Source organism: Engystomops pustulosus, chromosome 5, assembly GCF_040894005.1.
Source record: "Engystomops pustulosus chromosome 5, aEngPut4.maternal, whole genome shotgun sequence".
In the NCBI taxonomy this organism is placed as follows: domain Eukaryota; kingdom Metazoa; phylum Chordata; class Amphibia; order Anura; family Leptodactylidae; genus Engystomops; species Engystomops pustulosus.
Window position 1 is genome coordinate 111222694 of NC_092415.1, and position 26373 is coordinate 111249066.

At 41.0% G+C, this 26373-nt stretch overlaps 1 long non-coding RNA gene across 2 annotated transcripts in view; it reads left to right on the forward strand.

Annotated features, from left to right (window-relative positions):
• LOC140133156 (uncharacterized) overlaps positions 1–25102 on the forward strand; it is a 120652-nt gene extending 95550 nt beyond the window's left edge. The window contains exons 3-5 of one of the 2 annotated variants that reach the window (XR_011855814.1): positions 550–708; positions 19307–19420; positions 24766–25102. This is a non-coding gene — a long non-coding RNA (uncharacterized lncRNA). The remainder of the gene's footprint in view (positions 1–549; positions 709–19306; positions 19421–24765) is intronic. The other variant, XR_011855815.1, reaches the window with a different exon arrangement.
• Positions 25103–26373: the final 1271 nt, after the last annotated feature.

The window sequence follows — 26373 nt, forward strand, 5'->3', positions numbered from 1 at the left end:
TGCATATCCTAGCGGATAAATACTCATTTAGAATAATCACTTTATTTCAGTCCTGTAATGACATTAACAAGCTTGGAATACAGGGAATTACACAAGTCAGAACAAATAATTGAATATTCCACTAGTGCAGAATGTAGGCACAAGTCAGACTTAATGTCATGCTGTTTCTAAAGTCAATGCAAGCATGCAATTAGATAATCAGCTTAAACAGCAGAAAATTGGCACTAAGGCTGCTACTACGGTTACCAAATAAAGCATAGCTCATTGTAAAGCTCCTTCCAAATCTGTCATTTCTCAAAAATAAGCAGCTTCTTCAAGCACCAGGTGATCATTTCATATAACAGTTCTTGAAAACAACATTAAATATTATGCATTGGATTAGAACATCATTGTAAGAATGTGAGTCACTAATGAAAACACTGTCACTGGATTTTTTTCTGCAATGTGGGCCTTATACTGGCAGTATAATCTTTACTCTAAATACAATGACACCATCAGTTTAAACTATGTATTTTTCATTTTTCATACCTATTATTTTATTATTTGCAGATCATTACAGTTGGAACTGAATTAACAAGCCAAAAGGATCCTATACAGAGAGATGTGTCAAGATGTCTAATACCAACGCTGGCTCTGTTGAAATATCAATGCATGCTTGATGGCTAATTAGCACCTTAGATATATAGCTGTCTGTTTAAAAATGAAAAAGTAAGTTTAATTTCGGACACTTTGTCATTCTCATGGGAATAAGACAGAATACTTTTTAGTAAAATATATCTTATAATAAGAGTATTACTTAAGTAAATATATTATTTACTAAACAGATTTATATGTTGCCTTTTGATTAACATAAAACCATAAATAGCAACAAATGAGTCAAATATAAATTAGAAAGATTTTACATATGCTTCATACTGAGAACTATTAACATAAACTATTACAATACATTTATATTGATCAGTAATGAATTTTGTTAATCTTGTCCAGCAGATAGGCAAATTTTCCAAGCCATAAATGTTTAACCTACAGTGATATCATCTAAAACATTTAACACAAGTTAACATTTCACAAGGTAAAAGGAACCTGTCAGCAGGAATTGACCTAATAAGCCACTACCTCATGAACACCTTCCAGATCATGTTTCTTTCATGGGCCAGGTTGATGGCATCAGCCAGAAAATTAACTTTGTAGTAAAATATAAAGTGCTTGTATAAACTCAAGGAGAGTTCAGCAATAAAGTGAAACTCTCCTAATCTCAGATGCCTCTCTATTGTAATTGACCCCATGCGCCAGCCTCCAGAAGAGGCAGTACACAATGTCCCTGAACACAGAGGCATCAATTACAGTGAAGGGAGCATTTTAGGCAAAGAGAACTTGACTTCAGTGCTGATCTCTCCGCCTTCTTGATTTTATACAACAATGACTTCAAAGTTTATTCTCAGAATGATGCAAACACACTGGGCTATGAAAGAAACATGATCTTGAAGGGGTTAATCTGCACAACTTACTGCAAGTGGTTTATTTGATCAATTTCTGTTGACAGGTTCCCTTTAACTGGTTTTGAGTTACCCTAAATAAGCTGACACCAACTATTCTATATTAGGGGGGAAATGTTTCCTGTATTAATGTTTCCTTCTGTTGTATTCGAAGACAACTAATCTGTTGGGGTATATGGTTAAGGCTACATTCATATAGCCCAACAGATCAGTTCTCTTGGAATAGTAATACAGAAGACAATGGGGCTCATTTACTAAGGGTCCCGCAGCCGCATTTCCGTCGGGTTTTCCAACGTTTTCGAGGATCGTGCCCCTGGGACAGGTATTTAGTAGGCGATTGTGTCGATCGGACATAGATCAGATTTAGTTGTAATCGTGCCGGCTTAGATGTGACACAAATTGGGGGGCGGGCCATTGGATGATCTGACGAATTCGGACAAGCCACGGGATTTAACTTAAAAATAGTGTTGCAAGCCATGCACTAACATGCAAGTAAATGTGCCCCAATATCTTTTATATTTTTTATTTATTACAAAAAAACCCCCAAAAAGCTTATATTCTAATGCCATGAAAAATTATTACGACAAATGAAGCATCCTTTATGTAGCATATTTTTGAACTATAAGATACAACTAATATTGCTAAAAAATCCCTGTGTCTTATAGTCTGAAAGTCAAGAGTACTACCTGAGTATTGTTGCTGACCATGTCCATCCCTTTATGACCACAATGTACCCAACATCTGATGGCTACTTTCAGCAGGATAATGCGCCATGTCATAAAGCTGGAATCATCTCAGACTGGTTTCTTGAACATGACAATGAGTTCACTGTACTCAAATGGCCTCCACAGTCACCAGATCTCAATCCAATAGAGCATCTTTGGGATGTGGTGGAACGGGAGATTCGCATCATGGATGTGCAGCCGACAAATCTGCGGCAACTGTGTGATGCCATCATGTCAATATGGACCAAAATCTCTGAGGAATGCTTCCAGCACCTTGTTGAATCTATGCCACAAAGAATTTAGGCAGTTCTGAAGGCAAAAGGGGGTCCAACCCGTTACTAGCATGGTGTACCTAATAAAGTGGCCAGTGAGTGTATGTATATACCAGAAATTTGTAACACGAACTCATAATTCGAACCCCCATATAGCATAAAACATTTAAAACATGAATCAAGAATGTCTTGTATTGGACCTCCGAGATCACTACAACAAAAAAATGAGGCGATGATTGTCACATGTTCGGGAAAGTCACGTTATCGGAGGCATGGTCAGCTGATTCATCTCCTAGGGAACAGGACGCTGACCACCGCAGATGGGAAAATAAGTAATGAAGGGGTCCGTTCGGCATCGCGGTGAAGATCAATGTAAAGAATGTAATCGGAAGCGGGGGAACACACACCTTCACTGCGAGGTAAGTCACGCACAGCTTCCTGTTGGACGGCGACCAGCACTGCGTGGCCGAAGTGGACTCCTCTTTGGGGTATAATGCAAGATGGGTGGAAATCTAAAAGGTACAAAAGAAAATAATTAAAATATAGTGAGATTGCTAGACTCTAGTGCAATTAAAATACATGAACGGACTTCTAACTTCTCTGGAGAGAGAAAGGGAAAGATAGAGGGGGGGGGGGGACTGATTTTAACAGGATCAATAAGACTCTAGTAGTGATACATCAGTTCCCTCCTTGAATTTAAACCATGAGGGAAGCAAGTTCCTAAAGAAAAAATCCAAAAAGCCTCCCTATTTGCCAGTCAAGGTCCTATATTTCCACCTCTGCTCTGTTTTTTAATTTTTTCAATGGCATAGGTGTTGAGGGAGCTGACATCACCTTTGTGAATCTGAACAAAGTGTTTTGATGCACCTGATAGATTGCGACCTAATGGGTTGGATATATCATAAAGATGTTCAGTGAACCTAGTTTTAAATTTGCTTGTAGTATGTCAAACGTACATTAAATTGCAGTGAATGATGTACACCACGTTGTTCGCATTGCAATTTAAAAATCCCTTAATTGGAAAGCATTTTTGGCCAGCAGTATCAGAAAAAGATTTCTTCTTATTAGAAGCAAACTTGCACGTAGTGCACCTGGTTGCTCCACATTTATGGAACCCTTGCGTGGAAAACCATGTTTGTTTGGTCTCTGAGCTATATAATGATGGTGACAATAGATTGCCGAGACTTTGACCCCTCTGATACAATTCTGCAACCTCCATCAAGAATCTGCTCTAGGATAGAATCTGACTTTAAAAGTGGAATGTGTCAATGAACAATATCAGAAATAGCCTTAAATTGGGGGCTATATTGTAGCACCAGTGTGGGAATGGGCTGTGAATCCAATCTATTTTGTGTGACAGGGTTGTTGTGACCTCGTTGTGGGTGGATGAGTGTCTGTCTGTTCTTGTTCTTGGCCTTGTTATAAGCCCTTTTCAGGGACCAATCTGGATAGCCCCTCTTTCTCAGTCTGCTACAGGCATTCAGAGATTCAATGTTGAATGAGTCGTAAGTACTGCAATTCCTCCTGATACGGGTTAATTCCCCTACAGGAATTGCATGGATGGTATGGGTTGGGTGCTGTGAGCTGGCATGTAGGATGGTGTTGCCTGATGTGGGTTTATGGTACGTTTTTGTGACACTGTTCTTGCCACTGTTGCCCTCCAGATGGAGATCCAGGAATGTAATTTCTCTGGGATGCGTGGTATGTGTAAATCTCAGATTAATTGTGTTGTTATTGAGGTATGTTATAAAGAGTGGTATGGCAGGCACACAACTCCCCGCCAAATGATCAGGATGTCATCAATGTACCTGCCATACCGCTCCATACATGGGGCATATGGATTGTCCACTGTAAAAATGTTATGTTCCTCCCACCACGACATTGTGAGATTAGCCAGTAATGGGGAAAACTTGGCCCCCACACTGACGCCTTTGATCTGTATGTAAAAAAGGTCATCGAACATGAAAAAATTGTGTGTAATGAGGAAATGGCACACGGTTATGGCAAATTCCTTGAAATCAGCAGTATAATCTGTAAATTTTTCCAAATGAGATTGTAAGGCTGCAAGTGTTACACTGTGTGGGATGGAGGTATACAATGACACTATATCACAATCCAACCAGCTACATAGATTTTCACTTAAAGAACCAATGCCCGATATTATTGGGCGCATTGGTGGAGGCGATTGTCCTTTATGTATCTTCGGCAAAGCATGCATCATAGGTGTTACTGGATTTTTTACTATTATCTGGTCCACCTGAGCTTGTGTTAAGGCATCCCGGTTTAGGCAAAGTTGAAAAGGCAGCTAACAGCATCTCTTTAGGAATTATGCTGCACACTGAATGGCTTTAAATATCTTTGCTAGATGTGGTACTATTATATCAGTATGCACTTTGTAATACTCATTTGTTAGACCATCAGGCCCTGGTGCTTTGTAATTTTTTAATGACCTGATTGCCTTAACAATTTCCTCTTGGGAAATGGGGTTGACTAAGAGTTGGTATTGTTCTTGAGATAGGGTAGGTAGATTTATACCATCTAGAAAAGTTCTGATCCCCTCTAAGGTTGGTTTTCTAGTTGCCTCATCATCTTTTAAATTATACAGTGCAAAGTAATATGAAGCCATTTCCTATGTCATTTAATGCACCTTTTCATTTTTTTGAATTAAGCAGAAATGGTGTTCTGTTTTTCAATTGGTTTGCTAGGACTTTATTATATGACTTTATTGCCAAAAAAATAGTGAGAGGCCTTTATTTTTTGTAAGGTTCTCTTGTATTTATGGGATTTCAAATGAGTCAACTGAGGTTATAACTTCTTTATCATCTCCTCTCTGTGAGGGCAGTACTTAGACTTAAAGGAAACCTACCACTTGAAGTGGCAGGTATAAGAGGGAACTACTGAGCACCAGCTCAGGGTGAGCACCCTGAGCTGCTGCTCGGTAGTTCCCTCTTATACCTGCCACTTCAAGTGGTAGGTTTCCTTTAATACATGAAGAAGTGATATTATTTGCTGCTGCTAATTCCCTGAAATGCCCTCGTATAAACATCTTTTGCCAGCACCATAGTAGTTCTGGAGAAATATTATCAACGTTGTTAGTGTGAAATAAATTCTTTCAAATTATCTACTATGCTCTTGTGAAATTTGGGGGGACGCAGAAGAAAATTACTTAGGTGCCACATTCTAGAGCTCTAGAGCTAATCATATTTCTCTTCTGTCTCCAAAAAAATTGGAGCATGATCCGCCCAGCCTATAACCCCTATTTTTGAAGCTTTAATTCTACCACACAGATTGTGGTTGGATAGAAATAAGTCAAAGTGGGAATACCCTTTGTGTGGGTGTGAGAAAAACAAATAATCTGTTACTGTAGGGCGCTGTAGGCACCACACATCTAAGTAGTATTCCTCATGAGTCAAATTGAATAATTCAGTAGCATTATCAGCATTTATTTTCACGCACCTCCAGGTACTATTCATGGAGCTCAGAGATCCCACTCTCCTTCCATCGCTATACGACCTAACATACTAACCTCCGTAACTTTGTTCCTCGACTTTCTGTCCTGCTGGTCCAGTCCTCCGTGACACACATAAGAAGAAAAAGAAGCTTACCATATTCATTATCCCTAAACGGGACTAGGGTGTCTGTTCCCAATTTACTATATGCCTTTTTTACCATTCCCGGGCTGCTGTGTGTGTATGCTGGTATGTCTGTGCATGGGCCCATGCGAGTATGTGTTGGGTGTGTGAGTATGTCTATAACCCATTTATTATGACTTTGACATTTGTCTAGATATTATCATGCATGTACACTATGTTTTCTCTATGGGTCCAAACTTATGCATTGTGTGTCCTTCTGTAATTTTTAATTATGCTGTTGCACGGTCACTTTATTTTATTTATTTATTTACTCATCTAGGCACTTTAATAGGAGAAAAGTCTTCTTCACAACATTTTTTTAAAAAATTAAAAAAATATACTTACATGACATACCGTCTATAATTAATAGGTATGTCCTCATTAGCTAGTATTGCACTTATATAGATCCACATAGAAAAAGAAATAAAGGTAATAAAGAGACCTATCTCCAAAACATTCTTAGGACGCACAATCTGCATAGTAGAATACATACTTCCCTTTACTCCGGCGACTGGCCGCACAATGCAAGTGCGCATGCGCGGTCACGGGGACCCACATCACCGGATGTGACGTTTTTGGATCACGTGACTAGCCGAGCATGTGACCGCAAGGGCGCCGCCATGACACCCGAGCCGCACACCGGCAGCGCGAGATCTCATTAACACACCAGGTATTTAAATACAGACGCAGCCTCATTTGGGCACCCCTGAGGAAGCCGCGATTTGCGGCGATACGCGTGGGGCATCCACCGGGCTCCCTTGGATCACCTCCATACACTCGGTAACTATTGTCCTCTAGCTTTGTTCACTGCATCCACTCTCTTGGAGTGACACCCACTCCGTGGAGTATTTACACCGTCAGGGCCTTTACCTCCTTCATGCCCTGGTGGCGACGTATGGAGTTGACCATCATTTGGTCCTCTCTTGCCTAGACCCTTACATTGTGTAGGTCACATGATTTTTTTGCTGCAGCTAGAGTGTTGTTTGTGATATTTAACTGGTATATCCTTTCTGGTGTATTCTGGGGGGCCCTGTCGCAGGTTGGTTGACACCATCGCATGTCAGCACCTGCTACGTCCTTTCACGAAGACAGTTGATCTGTACTTTCGTGTTTTAAATGTTTTTATACTGTTTGTCCAATTGAGTTTCCTGTTTTTTGTATTGTAACTAATAAATATTGAGACTATCATTTTTTGGCTGCTTGACATATGTTCATTGCGCTTTTCGCATTATCAGTATGCAGCATTTTAGATGTGTCCATTAATGGCCACATGGTCATATTAAAATCACCCACTGATAGAGTGGAGCCTTGCTTACAAGAATTAACTAGAGAAAAAAAGAGTCTTAAAGAATTTGGTTTGTTGGACATTGGGTGCATATACCCATACCAACGTATATAGTATAACATTAAGGGTACAAGTTAAAATTACAATTATCTACTCTGTATATCAATGGTTTGCTTTATATGAGAGAAGGCAACTATATTCTTTATTGCTATAAAAGTACCGCAGGTGCTGCAAATATGTGTGGGAATTGCATATGATGCAACCTGAATATATCCTCCTGATTTAAATGTGATTCCTGTCTGAAAAGTACATCTGTTTTGGATTCTAGCATCTTCTTCCCCATTACAAACCTTTAGTACGGACTGTTTAACCCTTCGACATTTACTGATAGTACCATATTATCTTAAGGGCAGATTCTAGCATACTTGCAGCCTGGGGCGAAAATTAAAATGCTGCCCCCCCACTCCTGTCAGATTGCCCGAACCCTGTTTAGTAAATGCTGAAAACTTTACTTACAATTAACATCCCCACAGGCAGGCTCACTGACACTGTGTGACTGGCTACAGGTTGTGAGAGTCAGTAGTGGTGTCTAGTACCTTATAGATGACAATCTCTTCCATCAGTAGGACTTTATTCCGGGTTCTCCAATCCATGAAGTATCACTGCTGAATTCACGGCCAGATATCTTCAGCTCCGTGCAGCACATTTCCACCCGGTGTCCCTAAAAATACCACAGTCACTTATAGTATATAGACGCCTGGATAACAACACTGTGCACCTCACTCTTTCCACACATATAAAACATCCCTTCATTATTATATATATTATAATATTGAATTATAGCAAGCACAGCACACCAATCAATATACAACACCCCTAATTGATTAATACAGACCCCCCAACATTGGGTGTACATGATGCAAAGTAATCATTGTTTCCTATAACTAATAAATCCCACTCTTATTATGTTACATATGATTTTATATACAGGCGGTCCCCTACTTAAGGACACATCACATACAGACGACCCCTAGTTAAAGATAGACCCCTCTTCCCACTGTGACCTCTGGTGAAGCTCTCTGGATGCTTTCCTTTAGTCCCAGGCTGCAACGATCAGCTGTAGGGTGTTTGGAATGAAGCTTTATTGATAATCCTTGGTCCCATTACAGCAAAAAATTGTGAAAATCCAATTGTCACTGGGACAAAAAAAATTTTTTGTCTGGAGCTACAATTATAAACTATACAATTCCGACTTACATACGAATTCAACTTAAGTACAAACCCAAGGAACCTATCTTGTATGTAACCGGGGGACTGCCTGTACAGTCCTACCCTGACCAATGTAAATATATATCACCTCCTAATGAATAAATACTGTATATATATATAATAAGTTATTTATTTTTATAAAGCCCTGCTCTCATATATTTACAGGCCTCGTTATTCACCCCCCCTAATTATTAATTTATATACAGCTCCCATATACAGATCCCTTCCAGCTTAAATAAAAGCTAGCCCCACATATACAGCCCTCCCAGCTTAGTAATATAATGTATCCCATATACAGACCCCCCAGCTTAGTAATATACTGTATCCCATGTACAGCCTCCCAGCTCAGTAATATACTGTATCCCATATGTAGCCCCCCAGCTTAGTAATATACTGTATACAGTCCCCCAGAAGGAATCTGGTCCCATATAAATATACACAGCCCCCCAAAGTATAAAACGATTGTGGCCCCATATAATATATACATCCCCTCCTCCCAGTATAAAACGATTCTGGCCCAGATCAGAGCGCAGGATTTAACATTTAAATTGTGTTGCAAGCCAAGCACTTACATGCACCGGGAAGAAGATGGTGGACTCCAGCGGACCTGAGCGGGGAAGTGACAGATGCAGGAAATTGGACGCACGGTCTTTGTGAATCATGGCAGCTGTGCATGATCGTCGGACAACGCACCTCAGGGTTCGCGCAGGGACGGGTAAGTAAATGTGCCCCAATATGTAGACAGTACAAGGTACCAGTACAGAAACCCCCATGCCTGAATGCATATTGGATTATGACAATGATGACATGGGAGGGATTGACTTGCCAGACCAGGTGCTTCAGCCACACAACGCCATGCAAAAATCGAGGGTATGGTACAAGAAGCTGGCCATGCACATCATGCAGTTAGCACTGTATAATGCATTGATGCGCAGGCCAGAGGAGAACTTTCCTGGAATTTCAAGAAGTGGTAGTGAACCAGTTGATTTTTGGAGACTGCCAGTACTTTTGGAAGCGAGGCCAAAACATGTATTGTACCAAGGCAATACTTTCCAGGAGAAGTTCCTTAAACTGCTAGCAAGGGAAGGACACAAAAAAGCTGTAGGGTGTGCTCCTAAAGGAGCATAAAGAAACAAACCATTTACCAGTGTGACGTGCCCCTGAGAAACCAGGTTTATGCATGAAGGATTGTTTTAGGATTTATCACACCTTGCTGGATATATAATTTTACCCTGAACAATTTACCCTGATGTACTCTCCACAGCTTATACATCATGCTGCACCTTCCCAGGGAAAACCTGCATCATGATTTTTGGGGTGTTTGTCTCCTGTGGCAGGAGCTGGGCACAAGATGACAAAATGAATATTTTGTACTATGCACTATCCATTATGTACTATCCTTGGGTCCCTCCTGTGGCGTTAAAATGCTCACTAACCCCTAGATTCATTCATGGAGGGATGAAGTTTTCAAGTAGGATCAGTTCTCAAGGGTTTCTACTGTACTGATACCTAAGGGCATCTACAAATTTTCCATGATGCCAAGAACAAAAAATATGTAGAATGTCTGTAGAATGTCAGTTCTTTTTTCTGAGCCCTGCCGTGTGCCCATACTGCAGATTATCTCTACAAATGGGGTATTGTCGTATCTGGGAGAACCCAAATAATGATTTTTGGGGTGGGATGAGTTGGATGAGTTGGATCATTGGGTGGGATGAGTGGGATGAGTTGGGCAACATACTTTTGACCCTACAATGGAAAATTTTGAGAAATTGCAATGAAATTTTTACTCTACACCATTCTATTTGTATAATATTTGAGCCAGGATCTTCAGGGTTAAAATGCTCATACAACCCCAGATAAAATCTTTGAGGAGGAAAAGATGATGTTGTCACTTCTCGGGGGTTTCAATTGTACTGCTACCTGTACATTATTGGCACATATGGGGTATTGATTTTGGGGTGTTTGTCTAAAGTGGCATGAGTTGGGCACAATATATTTGGCACCAAAATGGAATATTTGAGAAAAAAATGCAATTTTACTTTGCACCTTTTACTGTGTATAAAATTTTTGTTAGCATGTTGGGCATTTAAATGCTCACTTCATCCCTACATAAATTCATTTAGGGTGTAGTTTCTGAAATGGTGACATCTTTATGGGTTTTCTGTTGTACTTTTACGTCAGGGGCTCTTCAATTACGCTGTAGTACCACAAAACATTTGTAGCCAAATTGGCCTGCCAAAAACACAATACTCTGTTCTGAAAATCGTAATGGTACTGGAGGTTGTGGTAGCCTTCAAACCAACTCTTTGAGTACCTGCATCCGGTGCTCAGATATCATGAGGAGGGAAGAAGAATAAAGAGAGACAGGTGCGCTGACCTTGTGAAGTCGTAATAGTTATTGAATAGAAAAATATGATAAAAATTAGCCTCTTATCTGAGGGCATGAAAATATGCATATATGATATATGAATGCCACGCATCGGCAGCCCGTGGTCCCTTGGAATCTGCAGGTTCCTTCCCAGTCAGCGGAGTGTCAGAGTTATAAATGAAGGTATCCCGTGGAAGTAATAAAGGGGTTATCCGGGTTTTAAAGATTACTTAGGGCCGGGCTGGGTGGGCTAGTTAAACATAATAAACATGGACTTACCTCCTCCGGCACCACCGATGTCCCCCGCCGCGGTCCCTTCGATCCGTGCCCCTGTTTGTTTACAGGGGCACGGAAGCCGCGCACAGGGAGCTTCCGGTCCGCGATGTGGACGGCTCCTCCCATCCGTCCCTATCTCTCAGCGTTGTAAGCGCTGGGAGATGGTGTCGCATGGGAGCATCCAGCCGGCCGGAAGCTCTCTGTGCGCACTTGTAATGAAACCGGCGCACAGAGAAGACCGGCCGCGGCGTGGGACATCGGCAGCACCGGAGGAGGTAAGTACATGTTTATTGTGTTTAAATAGCCCTCCCCAGCCCGGCCATAAGAAATTTTTAAACCCGGATAACCCCTTAAGGGATGTGTCAGCGCCAATGCAAAATATGTGCTGCACATATTTTGCATTGCCGCCGACACATCCCTTATTACTTCCATGGGATACCTCCATTTAATACTCTGTTCCGGACATCGGTGTGCGCCGAAACAGCAGTTGACATCCACGTGTCTAATATTGCTGTACTCGGAGGAAGCAGGGCAAAAATTTGTGATGTATATTTACCACACATTCCTTCTAAATGTGCATATGGGCTAAATTTACCACACATTCCTTCTAAATGTGCATATGGGCTAAATGAGAATAATCTTATACAAAAATTCATATTTATAAATTTCCAATCCATTTTTGTTTGCTTCCAGAGAAAGAATGTAAAGGTAAACAGACTTGTCAAATGCTGATTTGAATATTTTGAGATATTATGTTCATAAAATTGTGTTACTTGTGGAGGTTTATAGTACATTAGCCTTTATAGGGCACTTCCAAACTGAATTTTAGCATTTTTCAAAGCTCTTGAAAATCTGAAAAGTTGCTACTAATAAGGGTCAGACTGGCCCGCCTGGGGGGTGTTTTATGCCCCGGCGGGCCCCGACACCAAGCGCTATGGCAAAGGCCTCTGTTGCCATAGGAGGTCCCTGCCAGTTTGAAATACTTGAAATGCGAGTGAGAAATGGCATCAGCATCTTACTGATGCCGATGCCATTGAAAATTACAGTGTGACGCGCCTGGGGAGACTTCCTCGGTGCACGTCGCACTTTGACCCAGGATGAGTGGCTGCTTGATGATGACGTCACGCGGCCATGCATCCTTTCTCAATGATACCTTCGCTGCAGGAGAAAGGAGTCTTTGGGAGGACAGGGGCTTTAAGAAGGAGAACAGAGGAGTTTAGTGAAGAAGGTCAGGAAGTAAGAGTTCTCCTTACGGAGACTGCCAATAAAGGCCACCAAGTAGGTGTGTGGAGTCTTATAGCCATGGATGCTCCACTAGGGGATTCTGGGAAAATATGCAAAGTTTTCCAGGATGGGATAAGGAAAACCACGCCTCTTTTAGCTGCCTTGTAGGGCAGCTCCCTTGACATCAAGCATGACCTCCAAGAGGCCTTATGACATGATGGCCTCTTGTAGGTCATGCTTGATGTCAAGGGAGCTGCCCTACAAGGTAGCTAAAAGAGGCATGGTTTTCCTTATCCCATCCTGGAAAAACTATGCATATTTTAGTGAAGAAGGAACAGAGTAATCTGGAGAAGGAAGAAGACAGAAGGACCAGAAGGAGGATGGGGGGGAGGGGGGTCTGGAAGAAGAGGATAGAAGAGTCTGAAGGGGGAGGACAGAGGGGTCTGGAAGGGGAGGACAGAGGGGTCTGGAAGGGGAGGACAGAGGGGTCTGGAAGGGGAGGACAGGGAGATCTGGAGGGAAAGGACAATGAATAACTGATTCGAGGTCACTGAATATAAATAAATAAGGAAAGCATTTTGTACAACATAATTAGAATAGAGCAACTAAGGAGCACAGTTTTGGACATTGTTATTCAGATGACACTAGACTGCATGTGACTGCGATCTTTTTAGTTGCACAGTGCGGAGGTGTGCTGCTTGGGGCTGAAGATTGTGACAACAGGGAGAAGTCATCATGCAGTTCTTGACCGTAAGGTACTTGATCCCAATTCTACCTGTGTCTGAATACTACTATAGTCACTGACTAACCATTGAGGTAGTGAGGCATCTCTCAGCATCTCTTTATCAATAATGTTAGTGGTTCAATTGTCTATCCATATGCATGGATGATTTAATAAGGTCCAATACTGTATATTATATAATTGTAGCTCCAGAACAAATTTCTTTTTGTCTAAGAGACAATTGAATTTTTTAAGTTTTGTTCTTTAATAGGAACAATGATCATCAATACAGCTTCAGTTCAGACAACTTACAGCTGATCATTGCAGCCTGGGACTAAAGTAACATCCACAGAGCTTCACCAGAGGTCACAAGGAGCAGAGAGGCTCGTCTGTAACTAGGGGTCTATAAGTCGAGTGGGGGACCACCTGTATTGTAAATTGACTAATGTCCTATCCCCACCTTAACCACACATTACAAAAAAAAACATGAGGTAAAGTGGCCAACCTCTTAAATTAGTAATATTGGTGCTAACACTTCCATCTCCAACCACAGCCCAGCCTCCAGGAGGAAACCATAGCTAATTATTTTATCATCCCCAGCATAACGTCCATGTCTCAGCTTGCAAGAACCTTACACTGGAAGAGACAAAAGTATTTCTCTCTTCATTTCACTGCCCCCCCCCCCAGCCCCTTTGCATAGAGAAGCAGCAGGTGGGCCCATAGAATCATTTTCACTGGTGGGCCCCAGGTACCCCAGCCCAACCCTGCTACTAATACCTTCTCACATGTGTTAAAAAAAGGAAACATAAAACAAATTATGGAAATAAAAAGAACAATGGCAAAAAGAAATCGAGGTAAATTATTTAATTTTTATCCCACAAAAAAGTAGCTGATCTGAAAAATGATACTAACATTAACTACAATGTCCCACGAGAAAAAATTCTCAAAATCACAGGAATGTGTTAAAGTGTTGAAAAGCTATTACCACAGGAAGAGATGCTGGTCAAATAAAAAAAAGGGCTGAGCTTTAACTTAAAAACAGGCTACGTCCTGAAGGGGATAAAGAACAATAACATTCATGGTGACTAAGTGCAGGCAAAAACCATTATGCAAAAATGTACATCAAGATATGTTAATAAAATGAGTTTGTTTTTAAAAGAAAGGTGTAATACAGAAAATACAACTCCTTAGGCATTCAATAATCAATTCAAAAGGCTAGAATAAATATCTTAGTCCAGAAAACAAGCTACCCCAGGGTTTTATAACAAACTGATATGTGAATATGAACCTAGTATTAAATGCCTAGGAATCTATCCATATTAGTATCTTCTGACAATCGGACAGTTATTAGTCAGTTAATACATGATGTTGAATGCACATAAAGGACAGCACAGCCTATGGAGTTAGTCAGTTTGTAGATACAGCAAGGACATGAATGGTGAAAAACAAGTTCCATTGCAACAGGAGCTGCTCATTTTCCACAAGCAATGTTCATAACAATAAGAAAAATAGAAATAAGCTACATTATGAAAACACAGACAGACAAGTTAATGTACGCCAGAGCAGACTTACCATCAGTATTAAATGCCCAATATTTATTCAAACCAGTATATTGAAGCAGAGAGTATATTAAAGCAGTATAGTGAAGCAGGATATTAGAGAGTTGTTAGTGATATTAAATCCACAAAAAGGTGCCTATAAAATTTGTGAAGTTATAGGTATATCGGGGGCATACAGAAATAAAAAGGAACAGGTTCCAGTACAAGAAAATCCATTGTGCCCACTTAGTATCCTTTTCCACAAACAATATTAGTAACAAAGGGTGAAGACAACAGCATTATAAAAGCAAAGTCAGGTTGCAATACGCAATACGCCAACAGCCAAGTTCCCATCTGCACAGAATAGGCAAAGCAACCAACCCTATTTTGCAGATTAGTTGGATCTCACCCACTTTGTAGATTCCATGGGCTTCTCTTCATAAGGTCCGTGCTGTTGGAAAGAAAGACCACCAGGTCGTTTCATGCTGCCACCTCCACATGAAAATCCAGGTCAGACATTTTGGCACACAGACGCCAAGCTTTGTATCAAGCTAGAGAGTTGAGCTGCCTGTTTGAACTTCCTTGCATCACACTAGTATGTTCCTCGAATATACACTCACCGGCCACTTTATTAGGTACACCTGTCCAACTGCTCGTTAACACTTAATTTCTAATCTGCCAATCACATGGCGGCAACTCAGTGCATTTAGGCATGTAGAGATGGTCAAGACAATCTCCTGCAGTTCAAACCGAGCATCAGTATGGGGAAGAGAGGTGATTTGAGTGCCTTTGAACGTGGCATGGTTGTTGGTGCCAGAAGGGCTGGTCTGAGTATTTCAGAAACTGCTGATCTACTGGGATTTTCACGCACAACCATCTCTAGGGTTTACAGAGAATGGTCCGAAAAAGAAAAAACATCCAGTGAGCGGCAGTTCTGTGGGCAGAAATGCCTTGTTGATGCCAGAGGTCAGAGGAGAATGGGCAGACTGGTTTGAGCTGATAGAAAGGCAACAGTGACTCAAATCGCCACCCGTTACAACCAAGGTAGGCAGAAGAGCATCTCTGAATGCACAGTACGTCGAACTTTGAGGCAGATGGGCTACAGCAGCAGAAGACCACACCGGGTGCCACTACTTTCAGCTAAGAACAGGAAACTGAGGCTACGGTTTGCACAAGCTCATCGAAATTGGACAGTAGAAGATTGGAAAAACGTTGCCTGGTCTGATGAGTCTCGATTTCTGCTGCGACATTCGGATGGTAGGATCAGAATTTGGCGTCAACAACATGAAAGCATGGATCCATCCTGCCTTGTATCAACGGTTCAGGCTGGTGGTGGTGGTGTCATGGTGTGGGGAATATTTTCTTGGCACTCTTTGGGCCCCTTGGTACCAATTGAGCATTGTTGCAACGCCACAGCCTACCTGAGTATTGTTGCTGACCATGTCCATCCCTTTATGACCACAATGTATCCAAAATCTGATGGCTACTTTCAGCAGGATAATGCACCATGTCATAAAGCTGGAATCATCTCAGACTGGTTTCTTGAACATGACAATGAGTTCACTGTACTCGAATGGCCTCCACAGTCACCAGATCTCAATCCAATAGAGCATCTTTGGGATGTGGTGGAACGGGAGATTCGCATCATGGATGTGCAGCCGACAAATCTGCGGCAACTGTGTGATGCCATCATGTCAATATGGACCAAAATCTCTGAGGAATGCTTCCAGCACCTTGTTGAATCTATGCCACGAAGAATTGAGGCAGTTCTGAAGGCAAAAGGGGGTCCAACCCATTACTAGCATGGTGTACCTAATAAAGTGGCCGGTGAGTGTATGTTATCATCTATGTTAGGATGCCATCTGGCCACCAGAGGAGATGTTCTCTGTTATCGCCTGCAGAGTTTTGAGGCATCTAGAGGCATCTGCTTAGTTCCTCTGTTGGGATATCTTTCTAGAGATTCTTGAAGTATTGGTTCCATGTTTTGCCATTTTGGATATGGAGGTTGCTTTCCTTCCCCTCACTGACCATGTGGTGATAAAGTTCCCTGATTTAGTTGTCCTCGAGGGTGTCTTATAGCTAGGTGAGCTTGGTGGACATGTGGTTGTATTTATTTTTCCAGAGTATGGACTTTGATTGATGTTGTTTGCTGTTGTAGGCTTCCCTCAGGCTGGAATAGAATGGGTCTCTGTGATTCTTGTTGGACATACCAGGTCTTCAAGCATTTGACTTTTGACCTCTTGTGGTTGTGTTTCCTTACATTGGACATTTATGCCATTTTGTATAGTATATGGTTGAGGTCTGTCAAGGTTTAACCCCTGTGAGTTTATCTCACATATAGTTGTATAGAAGTTCTAGAGCTTTTCCATGACTTCTGGGCTGTTTGGGGTATTTTTATATATTTAAGCCGATGTTTTTGACCATTTATAGGATAGCAGGTGGCAGATGGGAACGGTCTTCTGAGGTTTGGAAGACTTCATGTATAGAAGCAGCTGGTTGTGATCTGAGAGATGTGTTTGCGGGATGATTATGAAGGGACGGATGTTTGCAGAGTCCATGTCAGTGATGAAGTAGTCTGCTGCATACATTTATCAGTTTTCAGCTACTCATGTTGAGTGTGCTGTCATAGCTGCTTCTATCTGTGTGTATGGGGCTACTACAGCCAGTCTCTGCTCCAACGATGTAGATGTTTCCATCACTGGCCAGGGAGTCATTCTCCCTCCCAGTTCTGGCATTGATGTCTCCATAGATGAGAGCTTTACCCAGAGCCTAGAGATGAGCGGCTTCCCTCTCTAGAGTATCGAAGCAGTCTGGATTGAAGTATGGGTACTCTGGTGGTGCTGTGTAGGCTGCACAGAGGTAGAGGTTAGATGAGAGTTGAGGACAGAATGGCATATTCTTATGTTTCTTATCTTTCTCTTCTTTTTACTGGTGTCATTTCCCACGGACCAGTTAATATCCCTTTTGAGCTCAGGCCCTGCTTGGAATTCTTATTTTTCAGGGCAGAGACAGAGATTTCCCTGTATCCAGAGGGTACCTGGGATTCATCCTCTGTCTTGGTCCATGTCTCTAGGAGGATCTGTATGTCTATATTTCTTGAAATCTGAGTGTATTGCTTTACATCCAAAGTCTGAGTTGTTGAGGCCCCGAATGTTCCAGCTACTGATAATAAGGGACATGGGTGGGGGGGGAGGGTTTAACAATTTTTTTTCTCAGGTTCTGCCAGTCTCTAGCTGGAAAACACTTGTCTTTTGCTGTGCTAGACTTATCACTGTGATGATGAATTCTGGTGCAGTATAAGACTATCGAATCCTACTTTAGACCTACTTTTAGTTGGTCTAAACTGTGCACCAGAATTATGGCCACACGGACGATTTTCCACCCCTTTCTCCCATGGTCACGCCCATCTCATGAAGGCCACACCCCCTCAACTGGACAAGGCAGGAAACAGCCAAAAAAAAAGTCTAAAAGCCTTGATAACTGTGGTGCAAGGCCTTTTAGATGTTTTTGGCACAAAACACTAGATTTGTGGCACAAGTGCATTAATAAATCCCCCCATGGTTGTTGTGTCTACATAAAATACATACCAAAAGTTAGGACACATTTTCTCATTCAAAGAGTTTTCTGTATTTTCATGACTATAATAATTGTAGATTCATACTTAAGGCATCAAAACTATGAATTAACACATGTGGAATTATATACTTAACAAAATATCGTTTAACACCTGAAAATATGTCTTATATATTTGCTTTGCACACTCTTGGCATTCTTTTTATGAGCTACAATAGGTAGTCACCTTAATCGGTTGTCAGAATCCTGTCCAGCGACTGCGCAACCACAACCAGGCTTAGCGCTAGCTGTCACACTAGGTAAGTAGTGGCGAACTCACCCTGTGATGTCCCTGCGGGCTAAGGACCTGCTTGCAGCAGATAAGCTGCCCTGACTAGGGCAAACACGCTATCTGGAACCTAACTAAGGGTCCCTGAGTTACCCTACAAGGTGACAGGGAAGAGTTACTTTTTCTGGCAGCTGCTGGATGGTGGTAACTATCTGGTAACCAAAATACAATTCACTGGTACACAGAAACCAACACAAGTCTGAGACAGGAAAGTGGCAGGGGCTGTAAATAGTAAACATAGTATATAAAGGAGTCCAGGTTGCACTGTATATAAGGTTGTTTAGATTATTAAGTCTGCAGTCACATGATATGTTTGCTTTGTGTTTTGAAATGCATTGCCAACGCATCAGCAAAATGCATCATGTGTTGTGTACATGGAAAAGTGTGGGTCATTATTACTAACAATCAATTTTGTGGAGGCTTTATCAGGTAATTTATCTAGTATATATTATAAATACATTTTTAGGACCACACTCTGGCTTCTTTAATTGAGGGAGACAGTGTGGCCAGTTGTGTTGTGAGGAGTGTATAGTATTTAGTAGCACTGTTATCCAGATGACTTTATAATGTAGGTGACTGTGGTATTTTTTTGGCTGCAGTGTGAGAGAAGTGCCGCTAGGAGCTGAAAACATCTGGCGAAACTTGCGGCAAATGAGCCGCAAGAGGGAGAAGAAATATTAAAGTCCCTGATAGAGCAGATCATCACCTGTAAGGTACTGGATGCCACTCATGTCTAAGTCCCTGACTGATACTAATGTGTGGACAACATCAGCCTATGTATGACGCTGTGTGGGGATGTTCTCAATTATTGCTAATTTTGTCAGCATTTTTAAATCTGAGGATAGAATCAGCCGTGATCACTGCTTCCCTTGGATGAAACACTATTTAAGTGGAAAGTTTGTAAATCAGTTCTCTATCAGTTTAAGGGCAATTCTAGTAAGTCACACATGCCGCTAGTGTTGCTTTTCCAAACACAACATTAGCGCAGAGGGGTGGGCTTCAGCCCAGTCGCATATGTGTTTTCAGTGAAATGCATGCGATCGGTAATCAACTCCCAGTGTCTTTCATTTAAACAACCATTGTGCTGGTTACTGGTCGCATGCATTTCACTTGTGACCGCACCCTTAACTGGGATATCTGGAGAACCATTATTATTTCCCTTGAGCAACATTGACTTCATTGAAAAAACATTGTTGGAAGGCTGTCCTTTCTGGGTCTTTTTTTGACCGAGAACAGACCAATCACTGGGCTAACAGAGGAAGAGACCCACATCAGTCTAGTTTTTACAGAAAAGTTCTGGAACTTCATTTTCTATTCTGTTATTAAGTTCAACGTGGAGGACAAGGGGGACATATGCACCGTCTTAGGATACATTCACACCGCCATTGCCCGCCACACCGCATGTGTGCTGCACCGTACCGCTCCCGTAGGGTGCCGTGCGCCCATTGCCATCTATGGGGGACATATATAGGCTGTATATATATGTCCCCCATATGGCAGTTTCAATGCAGCCTTAGAGTGTCATAAGGTGGCATATGACTAGAAATATAGTCAATATGCCTCTCACACAGCCAATCCAGCTGTGTTCTGAGGAGACCCAACCAGGTTGAAACAGTACTGTCTACAGTTGGGAGTCTGTTCCTTCTGGAATAGATATACTGGTTTGGCTTAATCCCACACCATATCTGTAGACTTCTTGTAGGTCATACTTGGTGTTAAGAGGGCTGCCTTTCAAGGTAGCAAAAGGAGGCAATGTTTTTCATTTAGCTCCTTGGAAAACGTTTTTGCATACTTCCATTAAGGTGGCATAAGCAGGGCACAGTGCATTATCAATCTCAAGGAGAATTCTCTCATTTCAAGGCTATGCTGTCAGTGTTTTGAGATAACAAAGAAAGAGCAACATTCAAATTCCACTCCAAAAAGCAAATAGAGATACTGAAACACCTTTTACACATGGTAATTTAAAATCACTTCTAAACCACAGGAGTTTCTATAATGGTTATGGTTCAGTTAAAACTTATTCTATGTAAAATAAACAACATAACTTCCAACTCCGAGAATTCTTTTAATAGAAATCTGGGATCAGTGAAAATATTCACCTTTTTCCGGCTTTTATTCCAGACATCTATCAAGGTTCTTTAGGATATTCATCTAAACTATTAGAAAAACCTGTTTTTTTCAACAATTATTATCCTCAACCAGCCTTTATGGGTGCCAACAGAGTAGAGTCATGGGCAATTAACTTCAAGGACTTAAGAAAATCACATCCTCCATGTGATAGCAAAAATGGCTGGCGGGGCTCAGGCAAAGGCAAACTGTTCTAAGATGGCCACCAATGAAGAATGGTAGGGCGTGTCATTTTCTCTAATCACCAGATACAGGGGAGTGACTAGTGACATGGTGTGGGGAGAACCTGGGGGCACCACAATTATAACAAGTCTTTCCTGACTCCCTGAATCCACCCCTCTGCTGATATGCATTAAGGGGGTGAAGTCTAAAAGCGCACTTCTCTGGATGACAGATGCCATCCTTTTTTCCTTTGTTTAATAAATTCTCGCCACATCAAAAACTTTGAAATGTCCCTTATCGCCTGTCTCGCTCTTCAGCAGGTGATTTATAACAACACTCCTTCGGGACTTCTGTCAGTTTTATATTAAGTACCTAATCACCTGTGGCTGTGTCTGATGTGATGACAACAGCTTGCATGGGAGGGGGAGAAAACAAGGGTTGTCTGTCTCCTCACGTGAAGCAGGGGCCTCACCATGGGCAGGGCTGTCTTGGGGAGGTTGTGTTTGCTGTTGTCCTTTATCGACCCCTCAAGTCCTACCCTGTTTTTAGCATCTCCGTCTCCTGGGGTGTGGGAAGTCACTATGGTAATGTCCCTCCTCCACCGATACTTCCTTAACTTCCTTAACTTTGGCAGTGGTGGGCTGTACACAGCTAAATCTGATCTCTGTTTCCCACTTATGTACATTCAAGGGATAATCTGACATTTTCAAACCCTTCAAAACTTCACTACTACTTTTCTTCCCCTTCATGTGAGACACCGCATTCCTGGGTCCGCAGTGCCCTTTAGTCACCACACTCTGTTCACTACCCATCTCAACAAGTGTCAACAACCACAATGATGTCAAAGGAATTTGTCCCCACAGACTCAAGAGGGTTATCAATGGATGCCGACACCTCTGTTTACTGACCCCAAAAGAAAACTAAGCCTCAACAAAAAAAATTCTTAAAGTCCCACAAGGCTGTTCAGACTCCTAAAGGATTGGAACACACACCTGGTCAGGGCAGGTCTCTGCAAATCTCTGAGACGAGACTCACTTCTGTGGGCAACCTTAATGGCAGACAGTATTATAGACACTATGGCACCTCGGACTGTCAGTTGTCAGTCACTGTCCTATCACCTTACAAGTGGTCCTTTGCCAAAACTATGAGCTTAGGTTACAGTGAACAATAATAGCAGGTATATGACACAGAGATAATCTTTCCCAGTCAGTCCAGTCAGTGTGACAGAAGTGATGTACCAAGGTAGACAATAAATATAGCTTACCTTGTTAGTTCTGGTTTACTGCACTGGCAGAAACTCTCATGGAGGTTGTCTCGGTGTGGTTGTTGTTGTTGTTCACTCCTAAACCCACCCAGCTGATGCTAAATGTAAGAGATCTTTATCTAGGCTTCTAATGACCCTTCTACAATTGTAAGGTGATTGTCAAGTTTATAGGTCTTTGTTCTCAACACTGAGATACGTAGCACAGAAAATTACACCTGGTCGTAAGCTGCACTCAAATCACACTTATTGAAGCAGAAAATGCTTTGCAGTGGCCGTGAAAAGGTGATTAAATTTTGAATTGCTATAGATTAGCTTGAACATACCAAGCATCAAGCTATTTTCCCTATTTAACGCTGACACAGAGCTGATGCCGGTTCAACTCGAGATCTGAGCCAAACCGTTATCGTGATATCAAGGGGCGACGGCCAGAGTGGGCTCGATCGCACGGTCAGTGCAACCGCTGCATTTAACCTGTCTTTGGGGAGTCTTTCCCCCACGAACACACCCTGCTCTGTCTTCGGGGGGGGGGGGGGGGCGACGATCATTTCCCTTGTAGCCCCAACGTCCGATCAGGACTCCAGGCCTGACTGCTGGCAGTGCCTGAAAGATGGTATCTCTGCATATGTACTCCAGAATGATACTTTTACAAAGTACAACATGTCCTGCAAAAAACAAGCCATCAATCAATTCCATAGCCACAAAAGTAAAAATGTTATGTCACGTGAAAGAAGGCAATGCATAAATTATAGATTTATAGGGATTTATTTGGCAAATGTAGTTAAATGTAAGAAAAAATATTCAGGTATGGTATCCTCATAATCGTATCGACCCATAGAATAAAGATAACATGATTATTAGGCTGTATGGTGAACACCGAAAAAAAAAAAAGGAAAAAATTTAGTACAGGATTGATGCTTTTCTACTCCTGCCCTGAGTTCCTAAGTTCCTAAATTTTCAACAATAGGGGACACCAACCCCAAAATGGTAACACTGGAAAAACCATTTCATACTGCAAAAGAATGCCATTGCATGGCCCCAATAATAGAAAAGCTAAAATTTTAGAGCCTGCAAAGGGGCCAATGAGGAAATTAAAATCCTGGCAGCTGCAGGGCACTCCTTCCCTTCTGCGTCTCGCTGTGCTCCCATAAAACAAGTAACGTCCACATGTGGGGGGTCTCTGTACTCGGGAGAAATTGCATAACAAATTGTAAGGTGGGTTTTCTCTTATCTTTTGGAAATGTGTAAATCTTAGGGCTAAATGAAAGTATAACTGACAAAATTTGACCATTCTAAATTTCACCTCCATTTTGATGTAATTACTATGAAGATCTCAAGGGGTTAACAATCTTCCTAAAAGCTGTTTCTGATAGTTTGAGGGGTAAAGATTTGAAAATGGGTTGATTATATAGGGTTTTTTTATTACATCAAAATAAATTATCCATTTCATATACATTTCAAAAATTCTGAAAATGTAAAGTAAACACATGGGAAATGTTATACAGCAACTTATTTAGGTCGTAAATCTATCTGCCTGAAAATGCAATGATTTCGAATTTCAAAAATTGCTAATTTTTTAAGAAGTTCAGCATTTTTCTTTTTTTTTTTGTAAATGAACGCAAAACTTCTCAGTCAACATTTATCACTAAAATGAAGTATAACTTGTGAGGAAGAAACATTTTTAGAATAGTTTTGATAAGTAACAGTGTTCAAAAGTTATAACCATGTAAAGCGACTCAAGTCAGAATACAAAAAAATGGGGATGAGCCTTAAGCTATAAACTGGCTGCGCCCTTAAGGGGTTATACAAGAGCAGAATAAGAGGCCTTATATATTTATCATAAAGTTTAGAAATCATATAAACATTATCATATAAACAACCACAGCTAATATTCCATATTGTTTGCTAAACAAATGTGTGGAATATGGCACATTTTTTACAATACATGTGGAAGGTAATGTGTTATTATGGCACCAGATGGTCTGCATTCCTCTCCAGTTTTCGGTTTGTTTTCAGGCAAATTAACTTTTACTGAGTTCTGAACCACAAGATGTTGCCATATATGTCAATGGGCCATCATGTGTAATTGCCTAATCTGCCATGTACAATTTTAAAACCTTTTGTAAAAAAAACAAAAAAACAAAACCCTTTCTTCATTGTGCCCTATTCTGACACTAGTACACTAGTAACTTTTTCATACAGACCAGTGTAAGGTGTCATTTCTTGCGGGTCCTGATGATGTTTTTGCTGGCAATACCCAACATGTTCATGATTTTATTTATTTGTTTTTATGTCAGTTCTAGAGATGGGGATTTTCATTTTTAGGTTTTTGAACATTTCAACTTTTAAGACGCTGAAGGGTATTTAACCCTTGGAGTTGTGATTGTTCCAACCATATAGTGGAGGCTCATTCTTAATGGAATTATGATGTACAAGTACATCATTAAACGTGAAGGGGTTAAAGAATAAGGCTTCTAATTTGTCCATATTTCTCCATCACACTTATAGATCCTGGCTAATAACAGGTCCTGGAGGCTCAAACAGACTGCGGGCTGCCATGGGAATAAATCTTTACCCTCCGATGACATCATGGAGAACAACGATCCCATCAAAGATGGCGGTGCCAGCACATCACCAGTATTTACCCGCAGCAGGTGACTTCGCCGGCCGCATGTAAATGGTTAACACCTGCGATCAGTGCCAGCCCTTAAATTGGTACTCAACCTGACATCCACTCTGTGTTCTATTTTTCTTGCATTTTAACCTTGTATGTATTATCTTTGCAAAAAAAAATATGAAGGTGAATGTGTCTGTAATTAATGTTGACAAAATAACCTATTATATTATCATATCATATCAATAAACAATAGAAATGGTCTAGTTTTTTGTGCTAGTTTTATTATTTTATTTATTATTTGGTTATTTTATGATTAAAAAATTGTGAGTCTGTAGTTTGTATTTATTTTATGTTATTATAATAAAAATGGATTCATAGCCTTGACAACATTGACAAAACAGAAACCACAATAAAGGCAATGTTATTTATAAAACAAAAACTAAGAGATGACATTTGAACTGAGACTTTAAATGAGGTAGTCTATGATCAACGGTTCATACCTGCCAATGTATTTTTCAGCTGTGATGACAGGGTGAACTATAGGAAACCACATATTAGTCAAGTCTTTTGAAACATTGTCAATAAAAACAAAACCTACTGAATTTCACAACTTGTCACAGTATAGACCTTGAGTTGATTAACACAAGAGTAATGGCTACTACAGTGATACTGTAGTAAGATGTCTTTATGATTCTGTAACACTGCTAATTAAAATGAAGTGCAATCCTTCTAAACTGTTTTAATCCATATACAAGTATACAATATTCTCAGATAGCTACCTGTCCATATAATAGAGATTCAGTAATCCACTGTATTAGAAACCCCATTAGCTACTTATGTTTAATATCAACTACATGCTAAAAAGTGTTGGCCTTAGAGGATGGGACTACAACAGAAACTCCTCTCCCACCAGTGCACTCATCCTAAAAGGAAGGACTGTGCAAGTTATAAACTGCAGGTTTTACATTTTTTTTGTGGAATTATGCATGCTTCCAATAAAAAAAGATTTCAGTTATAAGAGGACTACAATTTACAATGCTGCAATGAATTTTTCATTTATATAAAAAATAGCATTGCCCAGGATAGTAATTAACTGCTCTTAGCTGTAACAAAAATATTGTATATGTATCTATAGAGTGTCTCTGACTGTCTCTGTCACTGACAATCTCTGTCACTGACACTGTCTGTCTCTGATAGTCTCTTTCAGTGACTGTGTCTCGGGCACTCTCATTCCAGTGACTCTCTCTCTCAGGCACTCTCATTCCAACGACTGTCAGTCTCGGCAGTCTAATTCCAGCGACTATCGGTCTCAGGCACTCTCATTCCAGTAACTGTCAGTTTCTGGCATTCCCAATCCAGTGTCTGTCTGTGTCTCTGACTCACTGATTGGTTTCCATGGGCAACTGGAACAGTTTTACCTTAGACACTTCTGATAAATCTGCCCCTATCTCTGTATCCCTATCCATCTTACGTCACACATAGGCGTCTTATACTCATTG